Source organism: Oryzias latipes, chromosome 17 (assembly GCF_053564925.1).
Source record: "Oryzias latipes strain Hd-rR chromosome 17, Olatipes_Hd-rR_3.1".
Classification (NCBI taxonomy): domain Eukaryota; kingdom Metazoa; phylum Chordata; class Actinopteri; order Beloniformes; family Adrianichthyidae; genus Oryzias; species Oryzias latipes.
Window position 1 is genome coordinate 13829933 of NC_136253.1, and position 12502 is coordinate 13842434.

A 12502-nucleotide genomic window follows, 5' to 3' on the forward strand; every position below is an offset into this window, starting at 1 on the left:
TAATTCAACTTGGAATAATTAGACATATTAATAAATATTGCTTGAAAGGGAGTGGAAGGAAGCGAAATTATATGATCCCACCCTGTTATACCGTAACCATTTTATTACATGATTTATCAATATCCGGTTCTTAGCTTTTATCAGACAGAATTAAGAATCTTGAAGTATCAATAAAGCACGTGACAAAGATGAATTACTTAAATTATTTTGTAAAAAATAACTTTTAGAAATCAACATGGCACTGAAGTATCCAAAACTATATGCAGAATATTTTACTTATAAAAGTCATTGATATGATTAAGAAATTATACTATATCAGTAAAGTAAACATAACACTGTTTAAGGAATTTTCATAGCAAAATTTGATCAAGTATCAAAAGTTAAAAATATGTGCAAAATTATGTTACATTAGGAAAAGTCATGAATCAGCTTATCTATTTTTTGGAGCAAGTGAAGTAATATCATTAATAGTCAATCAATTTGATCATTTTCAATAATTGATTAATCATTTGTTTTATTATATTTTGTATTTTATTTTTATTTTTTATTTTATTTTTTATGATAAAGTAATGCTATGAAGTAAAATAAAAAGGGTCCATAATCTGTCGAATGACCAAGGCTGTTATTCCTTCTGCTGAATATCAGCCGTTCTTCTGGGTTTTAACAGAGTTTATAGTTCTCTTCGATGTTATGTCTGCAGACATTAGATAGAGGTCCACATCCTTCCTCAGCTGATATCAGCGGCACCTAAGAGTTGAGGTCAAGTTGTCTGCAGGTCAGAACTTTGCTGATAATAGGGCGACTTCCGACTTATGGAGAAAATGTGGTATCCAGGCGTCATATTTCTGTAAGATATTTGGCTGTTTGATTTATAACTGCATGTTGTTTCAGACGTCCGTAATCAAACACTTCTCAAAGTCCTTTATGGTGTTCACAACCAGAACCTTCTACCTGTCCGGTGGACCAATGGTTTGATGTAAATCCTGCAGCCTTTAACCCAAGTGTTCTCAATCTGCGTACGCTTCCTGAGAAGCCTGGCATGTTTGGCGATTTCAGCATTCCTTCTGGTCAGATGGTCATTCAGATAAGAAGCCGATCCTTTAGATTTTTACGTTGATTCATCAGAGCTAGGTTGTGTTTTTGACTCACAAACCTGATGAGGATCGCTGGTTTATCCGTCTCCTTACCCCTGGGGAGCGGGTGGCAGGTCTCGATGGTATTGAGATCCAGGGAAATCCTTTTAGATATGAGAAATGATTCCACTTAGTGTTCCAGAGACTCTCCACCTCTCTCCATTTCAGAGCTACTAGCAATGCCAGCGCTATTAGCTTTAGCAATGCTAGCTCAAGCTGCATTTAGCTTTGCCCGAGGTTTGATCGGTACTCCAGTGTGAATGACATTACTCATCCTTACTTGTTGTTCCACATCGTCCAGTCTTTTCCCCAGAATTTCGACCCGGTTATCTCGTTGCTCGTTCCGAGCACGGAGCCTCAGGAATTTTTCCATTAGCACTGACAGCGGAGTTAGCTTCGCGTTAACTTGTTCCATAAAGGGATACAACGTATCTTGGATTTCAACAAGAGTCTTTTTAAGTTCTTCGTATTCAGAGTTTTTCTTAGGGGCCATAGTCAGCTCCCTTTCTTTGGAGAAAATCAACTTTTTAAGTCGTTTGAAGCTAGTTGTATAGCCGCCGTTAGCCCACACACGTCCGTCTAAACCCGAACCGGAAAAAAAAAATTCAAACATGAACTACATCAAATCAAAACAAATGACAGATGACAGCTTGCAGTCAGTGACATGCGGTGAGGTTGATGGCTCACCGCATGAACCATCATGCAGTGATGGCTCATGCGGTGATGGCTAGTGAGGCACTGACTCCTCTGGAGAAAGATTTACACTTGCACGAACTAAATATTTCACCATTCATCCAACAGCAGCTAACAGCTTATAAAATACACACCAGAACATATTTGTCCTTTAGAGAATATTTCTTATGGACATGGATAGAACACTCTTCCTTTGTATAAATTATTCATATGTACTGTAAACAAAATTCAAGTATACAGATGTGTTCACACATTTGACCCTCAGTAACTATTTCTGGTATTTTCTCAACTTAAAATTCAGGAGCTTTAATCAGTGTTATCAAATGTTGTCTGTGAAAATGATCATTAAAATAATATAAATGATTTTACTAACATTTTTTCCACTTACTCCCATGATATTTGAAAAAAAACAAACATTGAAAAACATGTTTGGCCTTACTTTTTGAGTCCATGTGTTGATCCTTTTCCACAAAAAGCTCTATGATCTGTTGGAAAAGTCTTCCTTATTTTCCTTTATTTTATATGAGTTTTTCCCTCACAATGGAGAAAGATGCCCTTAGGGGCCGTACACAAAATGTGACTACTAGTGTTTAAATAACTTTACATTACGAGCTAATTTTATCCTGGCTGTAGAAACAGTATCCCTGATGCTCTCTAGCTTTAGTTCCAAGACTTAAATTTTGTGTCTGCAAGCCAATCCTCAATCTGCCCTGCTTTCAAGCAGATGACACTCGAAAAGAGCATCTCCATTTAGAGACTTGTTGTCATCTGCCTCTAAATGCATGAGGTGAACCACATCTAAAAAACTATCAAAACCTACGATTCCTCATGGATCTCAATTTATTTATTATATTTATTTATTCGTTTATTTAACAGGGACAGTGCACATTAAAAGCATCACTGCAATGCGCCAGAATTAGCCCAAAGGCTATTTTTCATCCGTAGTCCCCGGACAGGTGTTAAAAATTGTCAACCTAAAAACCTAAAAACATCAATTAAGTACATTAATTAAAAATATACATTTACAATTAAATTATCATCTAAAATACATATACTAATAAAAACATGCACATAGTGAAAACATAAAAAACAAGTATAAAAGACACAAAGGTGATAGAGGGGAGGAGGAAGGGCAGGTGTTAATCCAATTTAATGTGAACATGTTTGCTGTGATATGAGCCAGTTTTTTAGGTTCTTTTTAAATAGAGTGTATGTTGTGATGTGTCTTATGATGTGAGGGACAGAGTTCCATTCCTGTGCTGCTGTTACGGAGAAGGCGCTCTGGCTGAAGGCACTTCTCCTCAGAGGAACTATACAGTCTTATTGACCCGACCCTCGAGTCACTCTTTGGGAGGATCTTATTTTAACAAACTGACTGAGTGGAGGGGATGACAGACCGTAAATGATTTTATAGAATAGGCATAGTTTTATGTACTTGATGAAATTCTCCCAGCTTAACAGTTTGTGTTTTTGTAAAATGTCACAGTGATGATGTCTTATTGGTTTTTTATTCAGTACTTTAATTGTTTGTTTGTAAAGTGACTCCAGAGGTTTTAATGCTGATTTGTTTGCCAGTGATCATGTAGTGAGACAGTATGTCATACGTGATAAAATCATTGCATGCATGAACATTGTGGCAGCTTGCAGTGACAAATTTGCCCTGATAAATCTAAAATTGGACAGCTTAAACCTCACACGGTTACAAACTTTTTGAATTTGTGATTTAAAATTGAAAGTTGTATCAATTAAAATCCCAAGGTATTCAAACTTTTCAACAATGTCTATTTTCTTTCCTGCCACAAAAACATCAGCCAGAATATTTTTGCGGTTTGTTTTGGAAAAGAACATTGCAACTGTTTTGTTTATATTGAGACATAGACTTGACTGCTCCAACCATTTTGCCACATGTCCCATCGTTTCAGTGAGCTTCTCTGCCACCTCAGATGTGTTATTGCCATGTGAATAAATGACAGTATCATCAGCATACATCTGAGGGAAGGCATTTGAACAAAACAGAGGGCAGATCATTGATGTAGAGTGAAAAAAGTAAAGGCCCTAGAATAGAACCTTGCGGGACACCTGTAGAGATAGGGAGAGGTGAGGAATGATAGTGATTTATCCTAACTGACTGGGATCTCTTGGACAAATATGATTCTATCCATTTTATGGTACTAGAGGAGAAATTGAATTTGGTTAGTTTAGTCAGTAGCTTTCAAATAACTTATGATTTATATTGTCAAATGCTTTTTTTAGATCAAGAAACACAGCCCCAACTACACCCCCTTTATCCAACAGCTGTTTTATGTTTTCTGTGAAAAAGCAGTTGGCAGTCTCTGTTGAGTGCAGAGCTCTAAAACCAAACTGCATTGGATGAAGAGAAAAAGATGTATTGTTGAGGTGTTCAATGATTTGTTGGGCAATAAGCTTTTCTGTGATCTTGGACACTGTGGGTATGATACTGATGGGCCTGTAATGTGAAAGCAACATGGAGTCGCCATTTTTGTAGATTGGAATCACCACTGATGACTTCCATGCGCTTGGAAATATGGATTCAGAGATGGATTGATTGAGAATAGTGGTTAAGGGAGATGCTAAGGATGAGCAGAGTTCTTTGAGCACAAAAGTATCCATACCGAATATGTCTTTTGTTCTGCTTGACTTAAGAGACATGATTGTTTGTGCGACTTCAGTTTCAGTGACAGTCATTAAGTTAAGTATAGGCTTGGTCTTATTTATGGAACAAACATGCAAATCATTAGCTTTAAAAAGAGCAGCAATTAAGGATACAGATTCAATGAAACCTCTGTTGAAGGCATCTGCAACTGTGTCTGGATCATTAGTAGTTTGTCCATTTACCTTTATTTCTAAACCTTTTTTACATTTTGTGTCCTTTCCTTCAAGTTTTTTCAATTGGCTCCATGTTTTTTTTGAAATCCCCTTTGGCATTCTTAATTATTGTCAAGAAAAAATCTGCCTTGGCCTTCCGTATGCTTTTTACCACTTTATTTCTCAATGTTGTAAATAGATATCTTGAACTATGAGATTTACTTTTGATTGCATTTTTTCAGTGCTAAATCCCTCTCTTTCATCAATTTTGTAATGTCAGAATTCATCCAGGGTAGCTGGTTTTTATTTTGTTTGATTTTGATTCTTGAACTGAAGCTTTTAATTATTTCTTTAAGTGTTTTTGTGAATAATTCACAGTCCCTTTCACAGTCAGTTTTCTTTAATATCTGATTCCAGTCGGTTTGATCAACAGGATTCTTAAAATCTTCCTTAATGTTTTTGGGATCCCAATGAAGTCGTGTTCTGTGGCAGAGAAATTAAATCTTTTCTTTGATAGCTTTCTAACTACCAGGAGGAGATTATGGTCAGAGAGGCCAGCTAACATGTTGTATGTCTTAGTTATTCTTTCTGGACGGTTGCTAAATATTAAATCTATCTGAGTGCTGCTTGAGGTGGTAATTCTTGTTGGGCCCTTAACTAATTGCACAAGATCAAATTTGTCAGTCACCCGCTTTAGATTTTTTCTTGTTGATGTATCCTCCCAATTTATATTAAAATCCCACAAAATCACAATTTCCTTACTTAGGTTACAGTTTTTGAGTAGCCTTTCAAACTGTTCATAAAATGCACCATCTGATGAGGGGGGATGGTAAATCACAATAATTGTGAATGACATTTGTGGAGACAGTATAATATTAAGGCCTAGGCATTCCAGTGCATGGGCATCAGGCCAAAAAATTTCCCTGCACTGAATACTGTCCTTAATATAAACCATGACTCCACCACCCTTTGCACCCTCCCTGTCTTTCCTGAACAGTTTGTAGCCTGGGATAGTAAGTGCTGCAGAGGGGGCATTTTCATGAAGCCAGCTCTCAGACAGACAGAGGTAATCAAGATTTGAATCAAGCAGTAAGTGTTTTATCTGTTCAGTTTTTGACATGATGCTTCTACTGTTTAAATGTCCACCTAAAATCCCTCTGGGCTTAGATCTAGAATCCCACACTATTTTTGAGTGACTGACAGTTCGAAAGAATGACCATTTCCGGTTTTTGGCGATCCCCGGATTCAGTTGCTTCCTGTTTACATCGTGCGTTGCCATGGTGCCTGAGTGACCTTGGAATGAAGTTTGAGGAAAAGTTTGTTATCGTTGCCAGTCTGAATCTTGTTTCTTGGTCCTATATAATATTGAGTTTGAAGCGCGCTGTTGAACCTTTGACTCCGAACTGCCGCAATGCTGCGATGCTCCGACACACGCCCCGGGATCCCGCGCTGCCACAAGCCTCCCGCCGCCGGACCACCCTGGCACCGCGCCTTCCAAGCCATCGCCCCCGGCTCCCCGGACAAGCAGCTCAAGCGCAGTTGTTGTTGGTGGCAGATGATTCAGCTGGTTAGCATGGCGTACCAAAGCACACGAGGGTGCAGAAGAGCATACCTGTAAGGTAGGAGTGATGCGTGTTGTCGCCGCTGCACGGTTAGCTTTTCCTGATGTCCCGGTGATCGGGCCTGGGCATGGGTGGATGTCCCCGGATAACATCAAGCAAATTATAATGATAAGTCCTGTGGTCGATACAGATTTTGTTACCGCTGTTGTACTAGTCCGGTTGTTGATCTTGGAGAGTGACGGATAAACGAACGTCGCAGCCAGTGCGTGGGTCCCAAAGCCAATACTTGTTTTCGCCATTACTAAATTCATTTGTTTACAGCTCACAGCCATATAATGTTTGGTCGAATTGTTCAGAGAATGGAACAATCGAGCTCTGTTGTCCACTCTCCATAGAGGTTCACTTAAAGGCTTTAAAAAGTTTGAGAGTGCACAGTAAATTAGGAGCGTCGTGATTATGCCTGTCCCTCCGGCCGCCATGTTTCCAATTTGTTCTTCCTTGCAGTATCCAGACACTCCTTTGCCAATTGATATATCAGTAGTCTGTGCTTTTGTTATCCACCTCTTTGAGAACCATTGATTTCAAGTACAAAGCATCAAATCCAGCCGAGCTGCAGTCCATTTCCACGTGAAATGTCAACATTCCTCATCTACGTTATCTCCTTAGTACTTGGATACCCATCTATTCGCCTGCTCCTCAATGGCCTTCTGAAGGTGCGTCCCTCCGGTAATGACAGAAGGTTATTTCTCTCTTACCATTGGTGCATATAAAATTTTGGTGTTAAGATTACATGCAGGTTCCGTATTTCACTGTCGATTCTCTGTTGGATGTTTGTTCTTTAACACTAGAACACCCAGGATTTTTCACTCCCCCTGCAGCGTCCAGAGCACAGCCAAATGGCTGGGTGGCTCAAAATGACTAATACAACAGCCTACAATTAGCCACCTTTCATTTCTAAATGCAGCACTAACTACCTGATCATCTGGATGAGAACATTACAATGTCCTAGCTAACCACATTTTTTGCTCAGATCAGGGTGGGGGAGGTTTTCTGCTTCAAAAGAGCCTCCAAGCTCTGAGAAACGTTGACTCCCAGTTTGTCAACTGAAAAACAAAGATGCCTAAATTTTATAACACTGAGCAGACATTGAAAATGATCCTGGAGCAAGTCAACCCATGCAACTCTGAAGGAGAATAGATAGTCTTTCAGCTGGACTCAGACTCTGATACATCTTCTGGATATTGTGTTTTAATCTGCTGATTATAGCATTTGTCTATCCATTTATCTTCTGTGCCTGCTTATCCTGGCCAGGATCACAGGGGTTTGCTGAGGCACATCCCAGCTAGTCACAGGCAATTGGGCAGGGGTACACCCTGGATAGGTCACCAGTCCATTGCAGGGTCAAATAGATAGACAAACAACCAACCAGGCAGACTAACATACACAACTAGAGGAAATTTAGAGTCATCATTTAAAAGCACCTTTATTCCCTTTATCTCAAGCATTCTAAAACTGATCAGTTTCTAAGTTATTTATATATTAATTGCCAAGACCAGTACTGCTTTTGTCTTTATCTATGCATCGCTTCCTGAGCCTGCGACCCCCTACTCCCCGGTCAGCACTTCTGTTTCTGGCGGATGACGTATAACCTTTGACAAAGTGGGCTGGCTTCCAAGTTCCACAGTCTCTGCTCGTCCTGCAGCTTCCCTGCAGATCGTTGCCCCTGCACTCCTTGAACTGGAGCCGCAACGACGACTGCACTTCAAAGTGATGGGGCGGTGGACCTCCTCCGCGTACCAAAGAGACTTCAGACTTAAATCAACCAATATGTTAGCAGCAGAATGGAATACAATTTCTTGGATTATGGATGTTTGATTACTATATTTGGCAGGTGGAAGCAAACTTAGAATGTTCTTAAGCTCGTATTATTATTTACCAGCTGGAAGCATTGAAATTATGGCCGTTCAGTCGTTCGTGGTACTTCAAGTGGAAGCTTCGTATTTATGGATGTTACTTAAGCTGTATCATTTATGTCAGTGGAAACGTCAGATTTGGATGTTAAGCTTTGTGTCGTCTTACAGGTTTGTTCATGGCGGTTTCAATTTATACTTCCCTACAGCAACTTTGCAGACATTGGCTCCACGTTCAATTTGCCTGCCTCTTTTTCTCTTCAATCTAGACAGTGTGTTCCCTTCGTGGTGCTGTTCTCAAACGGGAGCGGCCCAATGGTCAATGGTGCCGGGTCACACATAGCAGACATACTTGTAAGTCTGAATATGGAATGCCTCTGAAACACACTTCATCTCATCACACACTGATATACATTCACATTCTCTCTAACCTTGATGATCTTTTGGTGTTGGGGGTAGGTTATTACCCTAAAGTTTTATGGAGATCTTGTCTTATGTAATTGAATGGAGCCTTATGCCAAACTAAAAGAATGTGAATATAAAATGTCTTACTGCATGAGTTGTCTGACTGAAGTCAGCGACCTTTGGGAACATTTCAGGCAGACTACTCTAGCAGTGCAGTTACTTCGGTTACTCCTCCCTAGGGCGGTTCAGTTAATCAACTCACCTGTTCAGCATCTTTTTAAGTCCAGGTGTGCAAGTTTTCCTTCTCTTCCTTCAGCAAAAGCGCTGCGTTCATGGCCCCACCCTCCACCCGGCTTCCACCTGTGAGCTCCGTTAGGGGTAGTTATTACCCTAGGGTTTTATGGAGATCTTTTGCCAAACTAAAAGAATGAGAAAATAAAATCTCTTACTGCATGAGTTGTCTGACTGAAATATAATGTTTGTTATTTTCCTGCTGAACTTCACTAAACTGAAAGAATTTCCTGATCAGACTGAAGGTCACAAAACAGCATCCAGATGTTTGGAGCAAAGAGCTTGAAGCTGAGTTTCTGCACAAACTTTGGGTCTTTTTAACAAACACAACCTGTTTAGAGTGGAATCAACGAATGTTTACAAACACAACAGCAGCAGCAGCTTGCCTCTCACTAACAGACTGATGAGGACTTTAGCCGCGGTTACATGTAAAAAAGATTTTGATCAGATCAATGGTCGGTTAGAATTTAACCGCGTACATGGGCCCAAAAATCTTTTTCCGATTAGAACAAACGTTTACGTGAGCAGCACTTTTGGTCAGAATAAATCAGTTGCACATGCGCAATTCTGGTTAAAATACCGGAAGAGGAAACGAGTCCCGATGTAAACAAGCCGAGCCGTCACATACATATATTTAAGAGCTCCGTAATGTACAAGATGATCTTCTAAACATACTTTTATTATTGTTATGGTTATTATGAAGCCACTGTTCGACGAAGCCGGAAGAACGGTTAGGTGAAGGCTAACATGCGCTAACAACAACATTTAGTCTGGATGAACATAAAATCAATGGAAATTCTGCAATCTGCATCTTGGCTGCACATAAATATGAAGGAATGGCATCAGCCTTTATTTTGTCGGGACACAACTGGAAACACAAATCCATGTGATTGTTTGAATGGTTTCTGAGGACTGAGCGACATTTCTGCTTTGAAAAGCTCAAACACCACCCCAAAGCCGCTGTGCAAGATGGCAGTCCGAAGCCTCCCACACGTAACAAAGCACCCCCCCCCAACACGAAACTTTAAGTCTGGCTGCTCTGCTCAGAGACACGGTTTGCTTCGTCCACCGCAGCCGCGTCTGGACCCTGTGCGGTAAGCACTCCTTCCCAGCACCCCCCCTTGTGAGGAGTGTCGGAGAAGATAGGAAGGGAGATCAAGGCGTCTGCACTTCTCACCGTGCGTCTGCGGAGCAGCCGGTCGGTCCTGTTTGAGATTAAAGCCTTTTCTGGAGAGAAACATCTGTCTTTGCGTGACGTTAAACCAGAGCTGTAGTGACGCATGATCGGAATGAACCGTTTACATGTAACACGATGGCATCAACAATCGGCATAACCCACCTATATAGATCGGAAAGAAAGTTTGATCCCAACGAGTCTGATCGGGGCAGACTATTCCGAACGGCGCGTTTACATGACGCATTTTCTTCAGATCAGGCGTTCTTTCCGATTACTTTTGCCCACGTAAACGTAGCTTTTGACAGCTTCATCACTGTTTCTTCAACTCACAATAGAATCAAAAAAGAAATCTGTCTGCAGTTGAACAGATTCTGACAAACAGTTAGATTTTTGGATTTGATATTTCAATTATTAAAAGTAAATTTGATCTGAAGGCTGCAGAGCAGCAGATGTTCTCTAAAGGCTGACTAAGCATTGACAGCTATGTGGACTTTTCTGGAGGTTTAGCAGGTGGACAAAAGGACAGAAGATGGTGAGCAGTCCATCAAGGAATCATCTGGAAAAAACAGATTGTCAGAACTTTGCCAGATCCACAGTCTTCTTTGTTTTGTGTGTTTCTCTGAGCAGCTGCTAATCACTGCATTGAAAGCAGACTGAAAGCTCAGCTTTTTCAGACTCACTGATTTCTGAGTTTCTGTGTCTGCAGAAGCTGTCACTCTGGTTTCTGCATTCATGAAACTCAGAAAGAGATCATTTATTCTCCACACATTTGGACAAAGGAACAAAGGAATTAGAACAGGTTCATGATTTCAGGATTTCATTTCATTTCCTGCAGAGTCCAGCCATGAGTTTCTTTTAGAACTACAGTCATGATTTCATGTCTGTATTGATTGTGTGTGGGGTCATGGGGTCAATGTGTCAATGGAGGGGAAGGGGGGCAATGGGGTGGGTTTACTTTTATTTATTTAAAATTTGCTTGTCTTCTGATTTTTTAATTGAAAACACTTTGAGCTGTGTGTCATAAAAATCACTTTTTGTTTTACAAATAAAGTTTGATTTGATTTGATTGTGTTTTCATTTGGTGCCTTAATCCTCAGTTCAGTGAGTTTGTGAGTCTGTGTGAGATGGAGGTGAAACATGTGAACCTGGCTGTGGTTTCCTGCTCTCTTTCTGTCACAAACACTAACATCTGTTCATCTGCAGGTTTTTGTTCAGCCTGCAGGGATAATTTCTCACTGTGGAGAATAATCATTCCAGCAGCTGCAGTAGTAGGAGGCTGAATGATCCACTTTGACTTGATTGATCTTCAATTCACATCCACTCTGGGTTTTTTCAGCTGTGAAATCATCTTTCTGAGGATGATTATAACTTTTATCTAGTTGACCGTTTCTTTTATCAATATCAAGAATTACTTTAAATGTTTCTGTTTCTTTCTTCTGGAACCAGAGCACATAATTATTGTGACACTCCTGAGTTCCTCCACAGCTGAAAGAGACACTTTCACCAACTCTCCTGGTCAATGTTAAATCCTCCTGAATCAGCTCTGCTGCCATGGCAACCAGTGCTGCAGAGACACAGACAGACAGGTGAAGGTCAGGATGACAGTGTTTGTTCCAGGTAGACCTGGTTGGCTCCTGATTGGCTGCAAACACTCACCTGAACACAGACAGCACAGAGCAGCAGCTGGGAGGAAAAGCATTTTGTTCAGCCGTGTTTCCTCTGCTCAACCTGAGGAGAAGTGGTGTTCTGATGCAGCTGAGGACAAAGAAGGACCTGAGAGCTGTGACATGAGAGCAGGACCACGTTCTTTGGGACTCCTCCTCCAAGCTCCCATCAGCCCCTGCAGCTCACAGAGAAGACTGCTGCTGCAGACGGACAGCTCAGCTGAAGCTGCTGTGTGGTTTCATCTTCCTGATTTGAATCTGACAGCAGATGAAGAGAATCTGGGTCACATGATGCACAAACACTCCAACACATTCATGTTCCACAAACACACTCAGCTTGATGCTGAACTCACAAACACACACTGTTATCTGCTGTTTAACAGCTGTGGAGAAAATACACAAGTATCAATTCATGTTCTGTTTCTTGATGAATCTCTGTGATCCATGATGAACTCATGTTGATGCTGGAAGCTGCTTGAAATGTTTTCTACACTGTTTATGTGTAGAGAAAAATATCAATGATTCTCATCTGTTAACACAGGGAAGTTCCTAAACAGCCATGTGGGGGCGCTCTCCAGCTGCTTTAAATGAAAAGGAATGGTTTCAGAGATATTTCAGTTACTTTTAATGGAAGATTCTAAACCATGAAGTCTGTTTTCCTCCATTAGAAACATTTCAGGAGATCTTTGTGTGAAAACTTTTGACCTGATCGTCACAAAGACAAGATTCCAGTTTTTTCTTTGGTTCTCATTGATCTCATGAAGATTTTTTTCTAATGTTTTCAATGTCCTCATTAGGACAAAATAATAAGACGTTTGAGTGAAACCTATGGATTGAGGAA